General features: G+C 42.0%; 1 long non-coding RNA gene and 1 pseudogene across 1 annotated transcript; one reads left to right on the forward strand and one right to left on the reverse strand.

The window, feature by feature from the left end:
* Positions 1 to 1,915: 1,915 nt before the first annotated feature.
* LOC149749261 (uncharacterized) lies at positions 1,916 to 17,455 on the reverse strand. The gene is made up of 3 exons (XR_016392946.1): positions 17,426 to 17,455; positions 9,029 to 9,199; positions 1,916 to 4,992 (listed from the first exon to the last, which is right to left on the reverse strand). It is a non-coding gene; the product is annotated as an uncharacterized LOC149749261 (long non-coding RNA).
* On the forward strand, positions 12,843 to 14,538 carry LOC111163798 (dihydrolipoyllysine-residue succinyltransferase component of 2-oxoglutarate dehydrogenase complex, mitochondrial pseudogene; annotated as a pseudogene).
* Positions 17,456 to 18,060: the final 605 nt, after the last annotated feature.

Consider the following 18,060-nt stretch of genomic DNA (forward strand, 5'->3'; position numbering starts at 1 on the left):
GCAAACTAAAATTCATGTCCTGGGACGAAGGTATACTTTACCTCATTAAGTCATTCTAGGAGCCTGAAGGAACCATCCCCTCAGCTACAACTACCGTGAGGGGTTGGCTGCTATGGGTGCATCACTGGACAGTGGTTGACAGGTCAGCCCCAGAGGACTTCTGGGCACTCCTTCAGCATCAGTGAGTGGAGTGTACCCAAGGACAACCAGACTGGAAAAGACAGATGACAATTTTTAGTTTTTCTCTCTGCAACCTAAGACTTGGGGTCTAAAGCCACCCCCAGTCAATTTCTAGAGTATTGTCAGCTGACAGTGGTTCAAATCCCTCTTAAACTGGGGCTGGCATTTGTGGCCACAGTGAGCAGCCCAAGAACTTGAGAATGAGGGGAATGGAATTACCCTCTAATGTTTTTTTTTCTGTTTGTTTTTTGGGGGGTTTTGTTTGTTTGTTTGTTCGGACGCTCGGATTGCGGGATCTTAGTTCCCCGACCAGGGATCGAACCCGGCCCCGGCAGTGAAAGTGCCGAGTCCTAACTACTGGACCGCCAGGGAATTCCCATTTTATCTTATTTTATTTTATTTTTTTGATGGCTTAGCTAAGAAACCAGCACACAGTGGATCACAGCCAACAAGTACGAGTCACCTTACTCCAGGGCCTGGCCCTGAGTCTAAAGACCGAACACGTGGACCAGAGGAGGCCGGGGAAGGAGGCGCTCTGTGGGCAAGGTCCCACTGCCCACCACCCAGCCAGGCACTGTCCCAGGGGTGTGGCAGTGGTCAAGGGCAGAGAGGAAAGTGTTTGTTGGGAGGCTGGTCCTGGCCTTGGATCAGAACACACATAGACCTCCGTCCCAGCGTGGCCATTTTCAGGCTGTGTAACCTCACACGAGGACTGGACATCCCCGTGCCTCAGCTTCCTCATCCGTGAAATGGGTACCGTGTCCACCTCACCAGGTTACTGCAGGGATCACGTAGAGCCCTTGATACAGAGCCCGACTCACAGCGGGCACCCCATAAATGTCAGCAAGCAAAAGTACTGTGAAACGCAATATCCAGCAGGCTAATTTTAATCCTAAGCGGTGAGTTTGCTTCCCGTGAGTCAGTGAGGAAAGGCGTCACCCTCCTGAGCTGACAAGATGCGTCTGCTGGACTTGACCGTGTTTCCCCCGCGTTCTTTCCTGACCCCCGCGCCCTCCGCGCTACTCACACCCACCTGGCGCAGCCCTTCCCTGACTTGAAGCTTCCACCCCTGAGAGCATTACTACATCTGTAAACAAGCTCCAGATGTCTGGTTCTGGAAGACCTGTCTGACCGACTGATGTGTTCTAGAGATTTCACAACTCATTTTTTTCTACTTACAAGAAAGTCCTTCCAAAACAAATAGTCAAAAAGCCGAGTATCTCAGGCACCAGTGAAAAGAAGGCTTTTGCAAGGATCATGAGTCTACTTCCAAACATCTGGAAATATGTTGTATTAGGATTAAAAGGCTTAAAACATGAGAAGACAATCAGCCATTTGGCTAATCGGGGTTCTGTTTACACTTCAGTGAGGAGCTAGAGCCATTTACAGGCTAAAGGACAACCCTGTATCTTGATCAAAATTGTCGGTAGGCAATCAGTTGTTGACCGACTTTAGACTCCTATGTAACGCAAGGGTGTGAAATTCAAACATCAATGACTGGTTTTAACGGCTTTTAAGAATGCACAATGGGCTTCTCTGGTGGTGCAGTGGTCGAGAGTCCGCCTGCCGATGCAGGGGACACGGGTTTGTGCCCCGGTCCGAGAGGATCCCACATGCCGCGGAGCGGCTAGGCCCGTGAGTCACGGCCGCTGAGCCTGCGCGTCCGGAGCCTGTGCTCCGCAACGGAAGAGGCAACAGTGAGAGGCCCGCGTACCGCAAAAAAAAAAAAAGAATGTACAACATTTTGCCCAAAATTAATTGTCTTGGATAAAAACATTATAAACAATATACTGATTAATTGACCAACGGGTTTGGAGGCGTTTTGTTTGTTTTTCTTCTGTCTGGTGGACAAATACTTTATGCCCACCTTCTTTTGTGTGTGTGTGTTTGTGTGTGTGTGTGTGGTTTTTTTGTTTTGCTGTGTTTTGTTTTTGCTTTAATCCAATAACTTTATTCCTTGGCATGTATTATAAGAAAATACTCCATTATCAAATGCTTTACATACAGAGACGTTTGTCATAAAGTTATTTGTAAGTGTAATGATGTATGCCCACCTTCTGACCTCAACAGTACCCTAAACAGCACACGTAGCCAGCGGCGCTCTGGGACAGCAATGCTGTATCAAGGAGCTTGTCTTTTATCACCACCTAGTGGTCATTCTCTATTATTACAACTCACTAGGGTCGCCTTACCCTCACCACCCTTGCACAGGTTTGACACTTACATTGTTTTTTAAAGAAAACTTTTCTAAATATTCCTCAAGGAACCTTGCAGGCAAAACATTCCACTCCCTTTCTACACCTCTCACATTTTAATCTAGAAAAGTCGATGACAACGATAAACCCTCCTTATTGCATACCTTGTATCCTTGTAACAAAGGAAGATTACAGCCCAAAGAAATGCAAGGAAACCCCAAAGAGGAAAAGTGGAGAAGGAAGTATTTACTGTTCAGTGGTTAAAAAATGCACTCAAATTTTTGTGTACTTGCTTTTCAAGTTAAAGAATAAAAAAGAAACAGTTACTTTGAATGTTCAGGCCCTCTGTAGACTAATCAACTCTGAAACTCTATTAGCTTCAGATCATCATAGAATTGCTCCATGTCTCTGGTCTTTTCTCTTTTTTTGCAGACGGATTTTGCTTATTCACTTGGGTTTTTCTTTTGAGTTATTCTTTTTTGCATATTTATAATGCTGCTTAGTTTCTAGAAACTTCCTATATTGATAAAGCAAGTGGATTTTTTAAACTATATTTTGATATCACACAGCCCCTATTTGTCACTGTGCCACTGGAGGTTATAGGTGAAACCAAATCTGAAAGAGAACTGATACTAGCTACATGGTATTATTGACCTAAGTGATTTTTGCATTTTAATAGTATTTAATAGAAAATGAAATGTGAGTGACTAAAGAATATTTATGAGAATACTAATTTCCTAACTACAGGAAGACAACGTAAGAAAAAATTAAGTCAATTTAAATAAGCAGTCTACTCTGCTTATTATTAGCACAAATATTTACCTTCATTTAAAAATATGAGAAATAGGAGGGAAATTGGCACCTAGCTAAATAAATCTATCTCTATCCTACTCTACCACAAGAGCTAAAAGTCAGCCCAAGCAACAGCAAAAACTTAAAGCCTATTTGGGTATGGAGGTGCTATAAAATTGTGACGCTTTTTAGACGGGACATAATTTAATGCAACGAAGTATAAAATAGGAACTAAGTTTTAATTATATGAATTTCCATCCCACTGCAGTCTCTCACCCTTTTTTTTTTTTTTCAGTACGCGGGCCTCTCACTGCCGTGGCCTCTCCCGTTGCGGAGCACAGGCTCCGGACGCGCAAGCTCAGCGGCCATGGCTCACGGGCCCAGCCGCTCCGAGGCATGTGGGATCTTCCCGAACCGGGGCACGAACCCGTGTCCCCTGCATCGGCAGGCGGACTCTCAACCACTGCGCCACCAGGGAAGCCCCTCTCACCTTATTTTTAACTAGGGAGAAATGTCTTCAAAGTAGTCTACTTCAACAATTTGGAATAAAAACATCTTCATTCTCCTCAAAATGCCTCTTTTTGTTACTAAGGTAACAAGAAAAGAGCTGTTTGCCAGAGATCCTGTGAGCCACACGACTTCTGCCACCAGAGACTACATTCCCCAAAGACACCAACAGGCTTAGCTGCAAAATCAATAGGCAGATTCAGAAGGAGGAAAAGCTCATGGCCACTCCAATCCGATGGCCATCATTGTCCTTAATTAGGAAAACAGCAGGGGAAGGGCCCTTCTGAGAGTACAGAAGCAACGTTGGCTGCAAGAAAAAGACACGGAGAGCAGCACATACACGGGTAGGGGAGAGATGTCAGCAACTTCTTACCATAAAGAAAAACATAGCTATCAGACACTGAGATGGGACAGGTGAGCAGAGAATCGCTTCAAACCTACCTGGTGAACAAGTCATGGGGCCGGACCAGCTCTTGCTGAACAGACAATCAAGAGGCAAAATTACAGTCACGGGCTTTGCACGTAGCAGCCATGACTGCAAATCAATCAACGCCAACGCGAGAGAAGCAGAAGCAGCCACTCCCTCCAGCATAGAAACGAGCAAAGGGCACTGGGTGGAGAATTTATTTGTCTGCATCCTGACCCCTACACATGTGGATGGCAGTGACATTTAAACAAGGCTTCGGAGACAGTGTATGCAGCGGTGTGTAATATAAATACGACATAACAAGACATGACATTTGAAAACATGGACCGAATAATCAGTGCAACAAAAAGGATCCATCCCAATGGAGACAGAAAAGTTCTGCTGAGCATTCAGGCTCTGCAAGAGACAGATTGAGTTCAGGTTATACACAGAGAGACTAGAAATGAAGAAATCTCCTCCTTGGGACAAGATATTTGCTATTCATCTTTATTAGTATGATTGTTCTCTATAAATCTCTTCATTTTCAAAGCTAGTTCTGAGAAAAGTAGCATAAGGCACATACAAAGAAATACTTTTGTCATATCACAAAGAGAAGTTCTATATTTTGAAATTTTTTCAGGGTATTAGAAGGTCTATTCATGCAGAGCAAAAAATTAAGCAAAGGCCACAAATGTCAGGCCCATGAAGATATGCATGTGCTATCTTCACATTTGATTTCATGTTGATATGATTAAGCAGGTATATGCATGGAGATCTAACCGTGTCAGATCATACAATTCCTCGGTGAACCCTGGATGTACTGACAGACGTGTGCTAGCTTCGAGCCAAAGCATTTTGTTGAATTTGGTTTGTGGGAAGAGAGTTGAAATGGTGCTTCGTGGCTTGGGTTTCCTAAAAGAAAGGGAAAATATTAGGAAGAAGACTGTTAACGAGAGACAGAGAATGTTTATCAAAAACTGAACTCTTCAACATGCAATCAAGGGAAGTATTGCTTTTTATTCTAGAAACCACTACTCATCAAGTGCAAAGAAAGGAAATTAATTTTTTCTCATGGAAAACCAAATGATGTTTATATCCTTTCTCTGTCCTAAACTATCAAACATAGAAGGAAGTTGATATCTTCCACAGACGTAGAGAACAAACTTATGGTTACCAAGGAGAGAAGGAGGGGCTGGGACTAATTGGGAGACTGGAATTGACATATATACACTACTATGTATAAAATAGTTAACTAATGAGAACCTACGGTATAGCACAGGGAACCCTACTCAATGATCTGTGGTGACCTAAATGGGAAGGAAATCCAAGAAAGAGTGGATATATGTATACGCATAGCTGATTCACTTTGCTGTACAGCAGAAACTAACACAACATTGTAAAGCAACTATACACCAATAAAAATTGATAAAAAATTAAAAATTTTTTAAATGCAAAAGGAATTGAGAATGATTAACAGGGAAGTGTTAAGTAAATACTAAGCAGATATTATCGTAAAAGGGATGCAGACATTGTCTCCTAATACTGGTAGGGATGTCTGTGGGCCATTTCTCTTATAATTTTGAAATTAAATAGTCATAAAATACCATTGCTTAAGGCAGGAAAATGTAAGAATGTAAAAATAAAGACATAAGAGCCTTTGGAAATAAATTGGATTTCAACATTAAAAAAAAAAGAAGGAAGTTGACACCTTCAATTATAGTTTCCCCACCGCATTTTCATGGAAAATGGAGAGGCTGAATTTACAGCTTAGTCCTGGGGGAGGAAATTGAAACGGTCCACAGCTAGACTGGAGGACAGTACCAAGCAGCAGCCTGTTAGGAGACAGAACTCAGTCTCAGACTAGACACTGTCTCTCCCGGGGCATCAATTTAGCATCAATTTCAAACACAGGAAATGAGAAATGTTTCATAGTTCCATTCATTGCCACAGTCCTAGAACCACCTTTTCAAGTAAAATGCCTGGCAGATCCATGAGCTACGAGATGGGTTTGTCTTTAGACAATGAATGGTCTGCCCAGTGAAATGCCTGATTGCACGGCCATGTTGCATTTTCATGAAGGACATTGGATCTCTCTGGGGGTCGGGAGTGGGTTTTAGGAAGCTGTCTGATTCCCTCCTTCAGTGTCAGGCATTTTGACCTCATGACAAAGATAGTAATTCCAAACCAGAAGCCATCAGAGAAACAGTCAAAATGGGCTGGCCACAGCGATATATGCCTTTCTTTTCCCCAAAATCAGCCTATCAAGCCATCTGGCTATGTGAAGGATTCCCTCTCAGCTGTGTCATTTCACATTCAACATTTTTTTATAATTACATTAAAATTGAATAATTTTAAAAGAACTTTACAAACGGAGTGAATGGAAATGAATTTAAACAGTATTTATGAGTCTTTTACTGTTGGGGGAGTTGGTATAATGATAAATATTGGCATATTTTCCTTTCCCATCATTCTTCAGATAAAATTTCTAAAAGTAAAACTCGCCAGTTTTCTTTTTTTCCAAAACTGAGCCCCTATTCATTCCTTAGAAATGGGATTAGGGGCACTAATCAGACTGACAACAGACTGCTCAATAGTAATTTTTTATTTTCTTTTATTTAGAAGAAAATAAAAAAGAAAGGAAATGGGATCACTTCCAAAAAGACAATCATTGGCCCTAAAATAGATGTCTATGTGTCCACAACATGAAAGAAACCACCTGGGAAAACATCAAATGATGGGCTGGATTTGCTTTGTAATTTGAATAAAGGAGTGATGAAACTTTCGTTGTCCGGTAGGCTACTCCCACCAGCTCCAAGATTTCCTAAAAATATATTCATTTTTTAATAGTAGTATTTTATGTATAAGTGTAAGTAAATTAAGAGGGGAGATTCTAATATTCAAATCGGTCTTCGGTACATAGAGCAGAGCTGTTTGTTAGCCGATATTTACAAGCACTGGGGATTTCTTTTTCTTTATCCAGCGGAAGCCTTTTGTCCGCCCTTCACTAGGCAGGCTCCAAGTGTGACCGCAGACCTTAACTGAAGACCTACTGTGTGTCCAGCGCTCACTCCGTCATCCTCCTCTTCTTCCTGCTCCCCTGATATCAACAGCACCCAAATCTATCTTACATGTTTCAGCGGAGGCATAATATGGACAGAAAGGAGACTAAATTTTTTTTGATTTAAATTAACAAGAACACTTATGGCACCAGAGCAAACTGTAAGCCTCACTGCCCTAGAGAATAAACAGCTGCCTTGGTTGCAAGGTCAAATAAAAAAGGTCAATAAAAAATAAAATAAATAAATAAAATTAAATTAAAATATAAAACAAAAAAGGTCAATAAAAACATAATATTTACATGGGTATTTGCTAACTGTCTGTTAAACCAGATATTTTTATAGCTCTTAATGATCTTTTGATGTTTTCATACCTACCGTCTTATCTGTATGGCCCACAATATTTGAGCATTTCCCCGTGATCTCAATATCCACTATCATTATCTTATTAATATATTTATGTGGCACTCACCAGACTATTAAGAAGTACATAATTCTTTTTTAATGGTCAGTATAAGTTTAAAATTACAAGGCAGCACTATGGAGAATGGAGGTTCCTTAAAAAACTAAAAATAGAACTACCATACGACCCAGCAATCCCACTCCTGGGCATATACCCTGAGAAAACCATAATTCAAAAAGAGTCATGTACCAAAATGTTCATTGCAGCTCTATTTACAATAACCAGGATATGGAAACAACCTAAGTGTCCATCGACTGATAAATGGATAAAGAAGATGTGGCACATATATACAATGGAATATTACTCAGCAATAAAAGAAACGAAATTGAGTTATTTGTAATGAGGTGGATGGACCTAGAGTCTGTCATACAGAGTGAAGTCAGAAAGAGAAAAACAAATACCGTATGCTAACACATATATATGGAATCTAAAAAAAAAAAAAAAATTGGTCTGAAGAACGTGGGGGCAGGACAGGAACAAAGACGCAGACACAGAGAATGGACTTGAGGACACGGGGAAGGGGAAGGGTAAGCTGGGACGAAGTGAGAGAGTGGCATGGACATATATATGCTACCAAATGTAAAATAGACAGGTAGTGGGAAGCAGCCGCATAGCACAGGGAGATCAGCTCGGTTCTTTATGACCACCTGGAGGGGTGGCACAGGGAGGGTGGGAGGGAGATGCAAGAGGGAGGAGATATGAGGATATATGTATATGCATAGCTGATTCACTTTATTATAAAGCAGAAACTAACACACCATTGTAAAGCAATTATATTCCAGTAAAGATGTTAAAAAAAAAAAAATTACAAGGCAGAAAGTGTACTTGTCAAAGTTACCTCAAGTGACTTCACCATATTCCAAAGTGTTTCCACATGAGTGTTTGGGCTAATATTGAATAAATGAATATTTTGATATAAATCAATGAATATAATTGAATAAATGTAATATCAAGCACTTATCGTTGAATCTCTAGTAGCAATAATGTTTTCATCAGAAGCCAGCTCTGTGGTATTTTTAGGTTGTAATTTATTGCCATTGTTATGAACATCGATTGTAAACTCTCCTATGGATATGTAAGTGTGTTGGTCAGTAAAGGAGTCCATGTGATAGAACGCTGATAACAGAACACATCCTGTGCTTTCACTTAAATAAAGAGGAAGAGAAGGGAGCAAGTACAAACTCTTCCTCACCTCAAAGTTATGCTTTTTCCTAGAAATCATACCAACCACAGGCCTTCCTCGCCCTAGCGCCCAAGAACCGGGTCCGGTAGAGTTCACCAGCCCTGTGGCTCCAGGAGGGGGCAGCCCAGGGCCTCGGGAAGACAGACAAATAGATCGAATTGAAATCCACTTCTATCACCAAGTGAAATGTGCTCTACATGGCAGACTGTAATAAACAAACCTTCAACCCCAGAGCGATGTGGCTACCTGGACAAGTGGAAGAATAAAGCATGAAAAGGCCTAAGAATCTTCTTCCTCTTCTCCTTCTTCCTCTTCTCCTTCTTCTTCTTCTCCTGGCCCCTCCTCTTCTCCTTTCTCAGCTTCCTCTTCCTCCGCTTCCCCTTCAGCTCCCTCCGCAGTTATTTCTTCCGTCTTATTCTAACAAAAATTACATTATTATTGAAAAGTGTAAGGGTCAACAGATACAGTGAGGAAAAGAGTGCAAAACATCAGACTAGAGTTGAGGGCCTCCTACACACCCCACCCAACACACACACACACACACACACACACACACACACACACACACGCAAAGACATCATCTTTGTCTTTGTCATCTAATCACAGACCCCACAGGCTGGGATGGTTTTGCACGGCAAAGCATTCATTCTAACAGGTTTCATGACTCCCCTTAAGCATATAGTCTTTACTCATATTAACAGACTGCTCTCATCTTGTTGCCTTTAAAAATTCAGAAGGCAGTTGGAAGAATAAAATACAAAACAATCTCAGCAAATAGAATTTTGTCAGAAAAGATGAAGGTTTTAAATGTATAAGCTGGTTATATTTGTTATAGCAAGCTAATTTCTTGAAGCCAAAGTTATCAGTAACCTACATATATAATCTGAAACTACTTTCAAATTAATAATACGTTTGTCTTATTTTTATACATAAAAATGGGATTTTAAATAATGGAAACTTGTCTAGTAAGAGAGAAACTAAAGAAATTATTATTGGAAAGATATATAGATAATGAAAAGTCACTGTATGGAATAGGCTAAAAATAACTTTTAGGTCTAAGAATAGGGATTAGTTTGATAAAATAATATTAAAAATAATGAAGCAGATCTACATTTACCATCCCCCAAAAAATACATAAATTACATGAACAAAAGTAGATTACAGAACATATTCATCAAAGTCTGATAAATATGTGTATGCGTATGTAGCTAGTGGTTGTCTGGGTAACGGGGTTATAAGATATTTTTATTTTCTGTTTTTATCTGTATTTTCTAAATTTTCTATAAAGATTATGAATTTTTTGTAATTTCAAAAATCAACAGAAGTTTTGGGAAGGAGTTTCTTTTGACATTTGGGACCTTCTTTAATGTTGATGACCTTCCACTGAAATACCTAGACAATACATGTGACCTTTGGTAAATATTCTCTCTGTCCTTGAGTTTTCATTTTTAATTTAGCCCTCTGATTAGCATTTTTAAATGATTAACCCCAAAATGTTCAAAAACAATATTCTTAAAAGTCTTGATTACAATAAAGGTCACTGAGATTTAGCTAACATGAGAGGATGGAATAGAAGTAGAGAGAATCCGAGAATGTCACTTTGGACCTGCCCCCAGAAACCACTAACATCCTCGGAAAGGATTCACCCTCACATTCACATGATGCCATCCTTGTTAGGGGTTAAAGTGAAAACTCCCCAACACCCAGCTAAAAAAGTGCAGATTCCACAGGCAAGTGGCAGGGTGAGAATCTCAGTCCTGCTTCACTGTGACACATAGTACCTCTTCCCCATTGTCAGCAAAAGGGGAAACAGCATGCTGACCTTGCCATGCTCAATTAATGAAAATTATCATAAAGTTCCTCACCATGGAGTCCTCCCCCAGTGCCTGTGAGGAAGCAAAACAAAATTTCTCAAACAAAAAAGAGACCATTCTTTGAAGCTTTCACAATAAAACCAGTAGAATTTGAGTGTTTCAACAAGCAGGGAAAGAATGGGAAAGGAGAGGATTCATTTGTGAAAACTTAGATTGAGTTAAAGACTGTCCTCGGTCTTGGCAGCCTGCTCTTTCTCCTTGCTCATTTTCTATTACTCGTTTCCATCACCAAAAGAAACTTAAAAGCTCTTTTTCTTCCAACCAACTGCAAGTTCCTAATGTAAAATAAATATGACTGTGTCGGAGACTAGACGGACTTTTTATCGTGAGCATCAGAACAGTAGGAGTTCTTGTCTCGGCCTCTACTTGGCAACACATGGGTCACCTAGAACCTATGTTCTAATCCAGTGGTTCTCAGCCTTGATGGAGCATCAGAATCGCCTGAAGGGCTTCTCAAAGCAATCTGCTGCCGGGCTCCACCTCAGGATTTCTGATTCAGTAGTTGGGGGCCAACCCTGAAAATGTGTATTTGTAGAGGTTCCCAGGTGAGGCTGCTGCTGCTCTGGGAACCCCACTTTGAGAACCTCTGCTGTAGTCTGTATTCTTTCTCTTAAATCACACTGGTTGATTAAGGCACTGTGAGCCCTGGCAACTAGCAGGTTTGGCATCACCACCCACCAAAGTCTTCACTTACCAGGGTGGGTTATGTTTGTTCCCATGCTGGTGTATCCAAGTTAGTCTTATTGTAATTACACAATTTAAATAAGTATCATGGAAGTCAATGAAATATGAGCATGAAAAGAACTTTTTTCCCTGGGGCTTCCCTGGTGGCACAGTGGTTGACAGTCCGCCTGCCGACGCAGGGGACACGGGTTCGTGCCCCGGTCCGGGAAGATCCCACATGCCACGGAGCGGCTGGGCCCGTGAGCCATGGCCACTGAGCCTGCGCGTCTGGAGCCTGTGCTCCGCAACGGGAGAGGCCACAGCAGTGAGAGGCCCGCATGCCGCAAAAAAAAAAAGAAGAAAAAGAAAAGAACTTTTTTCCCTATGTAAAATTAATGGAGTACTCTGAAAAGACCCATATATGTAAGTCACCTTAAAAACTTGTCATCAAATGAAGTGTCATAAAGCTCGGGTGGCAGGGGGGAATCTGAAATCCAAAGAGATTTATGCATTTAGAGTACTTTGCAAGTGCCTTTAAATTTCTGCTCTACTTTCAAAGAAATCAAAACTGGAATTTCTAGACAGACCAATGAGTATGTTCGTTAGAAAGACAATGGGTAGTTCTAATCATGGGACTATTATTTAAAGAAAAGACCTTTGTTCTACATCCAAAAAATTGGCAGTAAATATACATTTACATATTTCAAGTTAAAATAAATGTTTAAGGCCTCTACATTTTTATGATTTACGACTTTAATTGAATTATTCGACTGGTCAACTAGCCTCCAGTTCCAAACATGGGATATGAGGTCTTCCTGGGAATGCTCGTTATTATTTAAGCATAGACCCTATAAACAAACGTGTCAGCCAGCCGCAACATAGTTTAAATTGCATGTTACAGAGGATAAATTGTATCCCTTTAAATTTTATCCTTAATAACACTAATACTGTTTTCTAATTTTTCTTTTAATGTTTTAAATGTACTTTTAAATCTTATATCCTCAGTACTCAATTTTTTAATACTTCTTATTTTGTGCAATTCTTAATCTTTTATCTTTGTGAAACTTGATTCCCTTATATTTCAGTTCCTCTTATTCTACCTTTATTCATTAAGACATGTCTTTCTTAAATTCTTTATCTTAAACTGTATATGTTTCTTTTACATTCCTAATTTTAATTCTTTTTATAATCTTTTTCTTTCTTGTTGTTGCTGTTTCCTCTCACAGGCATAGGAAGGACAGCAAAGAGGAAGGCTCTGTCCCAAACAGGTGGAGGCTCTTATTATCTCTCTGTTTGTCTCCATGCACTCTGTCATCCCCTTCGATCCTGGCTCCCCACAATGAAGATTCTCCACCTCAGCTCTACAGGCAAGCTGAAGGCATGCTCAGCCCTGGAGGGTCTTATCCATTGGCTGACAGAGGCAGGCTTCTGAAGGTTCAAACACACCACGGGTGATTCTAACACACACCACCAGATGAGAACCACTGTTCTACTATAACCTCAAGTCGGGGAGGCAGGTTAAAAGTTCTTCTCAAGGCTCTGCCATCGCCGCCGCTGCTGCCGCCGCAATGCTGTCCCGGTCCCGCTGCCTGTCCCGGGCGTTCAGCGGCTCGCTCTCCGCCTTCCAGAAGGGGAACTGCCCTCTAGGGAGACGTTCCCTGCCTGGGATCTCCTTATGTCAGGGACCAGGTTACTCTGACAGCAGGAAGATTGTCATTTACAGCAGTAGTGTCTTCAGTGTTCGCTTTTTCAGAGCTACAGCTGTGTGCGAGGACGATGTACTTGCAGGATCTGTCACAGAAGGGGATGTCAGGTGGGAGAAAGCTTCACCTTGCAGAAGGTGAAGTGGTTTGTGAGATTGAAACTGACAAGACATCTGTGCAGGTTCCATCACCAGCAAATGGCACGATTGAAGCTCTTTTGGTACCTGATGGGGGAAAAGTAGAAGGAGGCACTCCTCTTTTCACACTCAGGAAAACTGGCACTGCTCCTGCTAAGGCCAAGCCAGCCGAAGCTCCTGCTGCCACAGCCCGAAAAGCAGAACCTGCGGCATCGGCAGTTCCTCCTCCCCCTGCAGCATCCGTACCCACTCAGATGCCACCAGTGCCCTCGCCCTCACAACCTCTCACTAGCAAACCAGTGTCTGCCGTAAAACCCACTGCTGCCCCTCCAGTAGCGGAGCCAGGAGCTGGCACAGGTCTGCGTTCAGAACATCGGGAGAAAATGAATAGGATGCGGCAGCCCATTGCTCAGCATCTAAAGGAGGCTCAGAACACCTGAGCAGTGCTTACCACTTTCAGTGAGATTGACATGAGTAACACCCAGGAGATGAGGGCTCGGCACAAAGATGCTTTTCTGAAGAAACATAACCTCACACTAGGCTTCATGTCGGCATTCGTGAAGGCCTCGGCCTTTGCCTTGAAGCAGCAGCCTGTTGTAAATGCAGCGATTGACGATACAACCGAAGAGGTGGTGTGTAGGGATTATATTGACATCAGCGTTGCGGTGGCCCCCCCCTCGGGTCTGGTGTTTCCCGTCATCAGGAATGTGGAAACTCGGAATTATGCCTCTATTGAGCGAACCATCAGTGAACCGGGAGAGAAGGCCCAGAAGAATGAACTTGCCATTGAAGATATGGATGGTGGTACCTTCACCGTCAGCAACGGAGGCGTTTTGGCTCGCTCTTTGGAACGCCCATCATCAACCCCCCTCAGTCTGCCATCCTGGGCATGCACGCCATCTTTGATAGGCCAGTGGTCGTGGGAGGCAAGTTGGAGATGCAGCCCATAATGTACGTGACCCCGACGTATGATCACCGGCTGATGGATGGCAGAGAGGCCGTGACTTTCCTCCGCAAAATCAAGGCAGCGGTAGAGGATCCCAGAGACCTCCTATTGGACCTGAAGGAGGAAGCCATGTGCCCTACACGTCAACCATGCAGGAACTGAAAACCAGCCTTCTCCCTGTCCCCTCACGGGCCCCGGGTTAGCCTGGTGACAGACAGGCATATGCTGTTGTTCTGAAGCAAGGAAACCAGGGCACTATGTATCCAGCAGTCACAGCTCTCTCCTTGGTGTTCCTGCCAGGCTCTCTCCCTCTCTGCACCCTTCTCTTACATTCGAATATCTGATTTCCTTAGGCTTGAGGGAGAGAGAGAGCCTTAATGGATGCTCATTAATATTCCTGCCTTTCCTCCATTAGCCCTCCGCAGAGATAATTTTGCTTCTCCCCCATCCAGTATACCACAGGGAAACTGCCGGGGACCAAGTGATTAAGTTTCTATCTCTTGGAAGTCTGTTCTCCAGAGACGCCTAGGAGGGTGCTGTGCCTCCCGAGCTCGGAGCAGCCTCTGTCCTGGCTGTGCACGTCCTTACTCGGTTCCACCCGTGTGGAGGTATTGACCAGAGGCCAGGAGGTGCTGCTTTGCTTCTTAAATGGCACCTTCATTCTCAGCTGTCACTGACTGCAAGCTGCCTCTTCTACCTTTTCCAGGAAGCACAGGCTGGGGGATCTGGAGGGGCAGGGGATGGGTAGGCAGTGTTGAGGGGGAGGACAGATTCTGAGGTCAGAGGTTATCAATGAGACTGGAGCAGAGACCAGGCCTGCCCTCACACTCTCCGTCATAGCTCTGTACCAGGAAGACCCACTTTGGCACAAGCATGCCCAGCTGTTGTGGTGCCAACCTTTCCAGACCACTGGGACCATTCTACCACATTGTTCTCATCTAGAGCAGATTCTAGCACATCTTGGCAGTGAGACAGAGCGTGTCCCAACCAAGGGCTGGATGGCGCCTGGCAGAGATTGGAGTGAAGGAGGCTTCCTGTGGACTGGCTCACATTGTCTTGAGCTTTTAAATTCCATTGGTTTAAGCCTGTGAGCTGAAGAAGCAGTTCTGTTCCTTCCTGTATCATGGCCCTTAGGGGGCAGAGCCTTAGCTCTTCCGCCACAGAACACAGGTCTGGGAGAGGATGGATTGTGGTGGAAACCAGCCCAAGATGCCAGTACACAGTGGGGAAACGGCCGATGTCAACTCTGAGGTACTGCCTTGGGTCTGGGCACAATCATTGGCGTTCTTCGGAGCATGGTTAAATGCACACATCCTGTCATGAAAGCTACTGGGCTTCATCGCTTCGTATCCAACTGCATCCAGTCCTGAGGCTGCTGACACTGACACAGGGAGCCATTTATTTAGTGCAGGATGTCCATATGCATTTTGAGCAAAGAAGCAAGGCTTGGGGGTTGGGGTAGGGGAAAGGGGTGGGAGCCAGTACTGATTGCCTGCAGCATCTCCTATGTCTTCATATTCAGAATTTGTTACTAAAATATTTAAAGAAGCTGATTTTAAATGCAAATTAAAGGGCAAATGTTCCCAAACAGGGTTAAAAAAAAAAAGAATTCTTCTCAAGTCGCTACTGCTCCCCTTGTGGGAAGGGATGAATTAGGAGCTCAGGATCGACATATACACACTACTAGGTAAAAAACAGATAACCAGCAAGGACCTACTGTATAGCAAGGAAACTATACTCAATAGTTCATAATAACCTATAAGGGAAAAGAATCTGAATATATATATATATATATTCTATATATAGAATATATTGAATATAAATATGGATATATATATATTCTATATATAGAATATATAGACTATAGATATGGATATATATTTTTTCTACATATAGAATATATAGAATATAGATATGGATATATATATTCTATGTATAGAATACATAGAATATATATAGATATATACATTCTATGTCTGGAATACATAGAATATATATATGCATATATATATTCCATGTACAGAATACACAGGATGTATATGGATATATATTCTATATATAGAATATGTAGAATATATATATTCTATGTGTAGAATATATATGGATATATATATTCTATATATGGACTATATAGACTATATGGATATATATATTCTATGTATAGAATGTATATATGGACATATATATTCTATGTATAGAATATATATGGATATATAGAGAATACATATATTTATATATATATATATATATATATATCACTTTGTTGTACACCTGACACTAACACATTGTAAATCAACTCTACTCCAAAAAAAAAAAAAAAAAGCCCCCCATGCACACATACAAATAATAATGCTCCCCCTGGGTAGACCCCCACTAGAAATTCTGGAACCGTGTGGTTGCCTGGTGTCAGATATCGCCCAGGTGCTAAGCGATGGGCTGCATGTTTAAACCCCATGGTGTCTAGGGTGCACACCTGTGGTGCAAGGCCTAAAACTAAGACTCAGTACTCTCTGCTGCCTTAATATCTGGTAAAAGCGGGAAGACTTAAAATGGCCTGGCCACTGGTTCGCCTCCCCTTCTGCCCCCACAGATTGGGTCTCCCACCCGAGCAGCCCTCCTTATCAAGGCACCAGACACAGTGCCTGCTTATGCCCCAGAATTATGCAAACAGGCCTATCACATCCTCCACGCGGACCAGGGGACACCCCACCCTCTTGATTACTACAAAGCCTGCCTCCCACTGCCCCCAATTGTTCACTCTGGTCCCAAGTGACACCCCCCCCCCCAGTGCGGCCCTGCATGCATGGGTAGCCTCATCCCTTGGGCTTGGAGAACGTGTGACTAATAAGCCACTGTCCATCTCACCTGTCCAGTGGCAGGTGTTGTGCCATTCCTGTAACCAGAGGGAGAGAATCCCTCCCTCACCAACAAAGTGAATAGGAGGCAATCAAACAACACCAGTAAGCACCATGCAAGCTGCATAACGTGTGTGCTACTCAAGGGGGTGAGAAGAAAAAATGGAGAAGAAATCTCCACTGAAGGACTTGGCCCAGCCTGGCCTGACTTCACTGACGACACCTTCACCACAGGAGGCTCAGAAAGCCACACCCTGTTTCCCCATCAATCTCCCTTTGATAAATGTAACTCCATCTTATTTTATTTCTCTTCTTGGCAGGCTAAAGGAGGACTTTCTGGGAGTGTGGGTTGCATCCGCTTCTCTGTGTCATGAAGAACAAGGAGAATGTGGCTAAAGCTGCAACTCTCTCACCTAAAAGATGCTTTTGTTAAGCACAACACGACTGTGAAATATGCTACTGTACCTCTTCTGTTGCTGTCTCTCCCTCTTCTTCCTTAAGTCCATAAACGGAAATGAAAGAAAAATATAAATTCGCATAAGTTTTTAAGTTGAATCTAAAAATTAAGCAAACTGTATAGCCAATATTTTGTAACACTGTAAATGAAAAGTAACCTTTAAAAATTGTATAAAAATTTAAAAATTAAAACACATAAAAATTTTTTAATTTAAAAAATAAATGAAAATTAAGCAAACTATAATAAAATGCATGTTTATCAAAATGAAAGACATCTATTTATTGAGAAAACATATCAATAGCAAAGATATGATAACTGAGCAATGCCTACGTATTTCATGCATTAGATTTCAATATTATGAAATTAAAGACATATTTTCATCACTCTTACTCCTGAGAAAATATAACTAGTTAGTAATACTGCTTAATTATATGTTTGATCCTGTATCTATATCCAAAGCATATTGCAGACCTATAGAGCTATCAGGGAAAATTCAAACCATATACGTAAGCAATTAGAAAATTTGAACAAAATTATGGCTTTTTGGCTTTTATGTCCTTATAAGCATGCCTTTAATTAAGTTTTGAACCAATTAATAAAAACAGATCAAAACCTTTTTCACCATCAGAACAAAATGATAACA

Source organism: Delphinapterus leucas, chromosome 4 (genome assembly GCF_059928025.1).
Source record: "Delphinapterus leucas isolate spDelLeu-1000000601 "Yukka" chromosome 4, BTC_Dleu_Yukka2, whole genome shotgun sequence".
NCBI lineage: Eukaryota > Metazoa > Chordata > Mammalia > Artiodactyla > Monodontidae > Delphinapterus > Delphinapterus leucas.